This window comes from Syngnathus scovelli, chromosome 10, assembly GCF_024217435.2.
Source record: "Syngnathus scovelli strain Florida chromosome 10, RoL_Ssco_1.2, whole genome shotgun sequence".
NCBI classification, from domain to species: Eukaryota; Metazoa; Chordata; class Actinopteri; order Syngnathiformes; family Syngnathidae; genus Syngnathus; species Syngnathus scovelli.
Genome location: NC_090856.1, coordinates 17245001 through 17247500, shown reverse-complemented (window position 1 = coordinate 17247500; position 2500 = coordinate 17245001).

The window sequence follows — 2500 nt, the reverse complement described above, 5'->3', positions numbered from 1 at the left end:
TGCGAAACAAGCTCGGTGCTCCCAATAATTCAACGTAATGGTGACTTTTATTTTTATGTGGTTTGTATTTGTTTTTATGCCAGTCGTATCATTTTATTTAATCGTATTTACCGTATTTGCCGGTGTACAGGTCGACTCGGTGTATAAGTCGACCCCCTAAAATTCGACGGAAATTTACGATTTTATGATATATCCTTTGTATAAGTCGAGCTCAATTGTTGCATTATATTAAACTTCAAAATTCAATATGCGAAATTTATTGACGAAATGTGTTCAAATTCTGGGAGGCCGTGCGCATGCTGCTGTTTATAAGCACCGCGGAGGAGATCGCGGCCGGCGAGCTCGCGCACGCCGCCCGGCACCAACGGGAGGCCGGAAATAGCTCCAAGCCGAGCGGATCGGCACTTTATAAGCACCGCGGAGGAGATCGCGGCGCCTCATTGGACTTCCAGCGGCCGGCGAGCTCGCGCACCCGCCCGGCACATCCGGGAGGCCGTGCGCACGAGCCAAGTGGCCGAAAATAGCCCCCGCCGAGCGGATCGGCTGTTTATAAGCACCGCGGAGGTGGTCGCGGCGCCTCATTCGACTTCCAGCGGCCGGCGAGCTCGCGCACCCGCCCGGCACATCCGGGAGGCCGTGCGCACGAGCCAAGTGGCCGAAAATAGCCCCCGCCGAGCGGATCGGCTGTTTATAAGCACCGCGGAGGTGGTCGCGGCGCCTCATTCGACTTACAGCGGCCGGCGAGCTCGCGCACCCGCCCGGCACATCCGGGAGGCCGTGCGCACGAGCCAAGTGGCCGAAAATAGCCCCCGCCGAGCGGATCGGCTGTTTATAAGCACCGCGGAGGTGGTCGCGGCGCCTCATTCGACTTCCAGCGGCCGGCGAGCTCGCGCACCCGCCCGGCACATCCGGGAGGCCGTGCGCACGAGCCAAGTGGCCGAAAATAGCCCCCGCCGAGCGGATCGGCTGTTTATAAGCACCGCGGAGGTGGTCGCGGCGCCTCATTCGACTTCCAGCGGCCGGCGAGCTCGCGCACCCGCCCGGCACATCCGGGAGGCCGTGCGCACGAGCCAAGTGGCCGAAAATAGCCCCCGCCGAGCGGATCGGCTGTTTATAAGCACCGCGGAGGTGGTCGCGGCGCCTCATTCGACTTCCAGCGGCCGGCGAGCTCGCGCACCCGCCCGGCACATCCGGGAGGCCGTGCGCACGAGCCAAGTGGCCGAAAATAGCCCCCGCCGAGCGGATCGGCTGTTTATAAGCACCGCGGAGGTGGTCGGGCGCCTCATTCGACTTCCAGCGGCCGGCGAGCTCGCGCACCCGCCCGGCACATCCGGGAGGCCGTGCGCACGAGCCAAGTGGCCGAAAATAGCCCCCGCCGAGCGGATCGGCTGTTTATAAGCACCGCGGAGGTGGTCGCGGCGCCTCATTCGACTTCCAGCGGCCGGCGAGCTCGCGCACCCGCCCGGCACATCCGGGAGGCCGTGCGCACGAGCCAAGTGGCCGAAAATAGCCCCCGCCGAGCGGATCGGTTGTTTATAAGCACCGCGGAGGTGGTCGCGGCGCCTCATTCGACTTCCAGTGGCCGGCGAGCTCGCGCACCCGCCCGGCACATCCGAGAGGCCGTGCGCACGAGCCAAGTGGCCGAAAATAGCCCCCGCCGAGCGGATCGGCTGTTTATAAGCACCGCGGAGGTGGTCGCGGCGCCTCATTCGACTTCCAACGGCCGGCGAGCTCGCGCACCCGCCCGGCACATCCGGGAGGCCGTGCGCACGAGCCAAGTGGCCGAAAATAGCCCCCGCCGAGCGGATCGGCTGTTTATAAGCACCGCGGAGGTGGTTGCGGCGCCTCATTCGACTTCCAGCGGCCGGCGAGCTCGCGCACCCGCCCGGCACATCCGGGAGGCCGTGCGCACGAGCCAAGTGTCCGAAAATAGCCCCCGCCGAGCGGATCGGCTGTTTATAAGCACCGCGGAGGTGGTCGCGGCGCCTCATTCGACTTCCAGCGGCCGGCGAGCTCGCGCACCCGCCCGGCACATCCGGGAGGCCGTGCGCACGAGCCAAGTGGCCGAAAATAGCCCCCGCCGAGCGGATCGGCTGTTTATAAGCACCGCGGAGGTGGTCGCGGCGCCTCATTCGACTTCCGGCGGGCGGCGAGCTCGCGCACCCGCCCGGCACATCCGGGAGGCCGTGCGCACGAGCCAAGTGGCCGAAAATAGCCCCCGCCGAGCGGATCGGCTGTTTATAAGCACCGCGGAGGTGGTTGCGGCGCCTCATTCGACTTCCAGCGGCCGGCGAGCCCGCGCACCCGCCCGGCACATCCGGGAGGCCGTGCGCACGAGCCAAGTGGCCGAAAATAGCCCCCGCCGAGCAGATCGGCTGTTTATAAGCACCGCGGAGGTGGTCGCGGCGCCTCATTCGACTTCCAGCGGCCGGCGAGCTCGCGCACCCGCCCGGCACATCCGGGAGGCCGTGCGCACGAGCCAAGTGGCCGAAAATAGCCC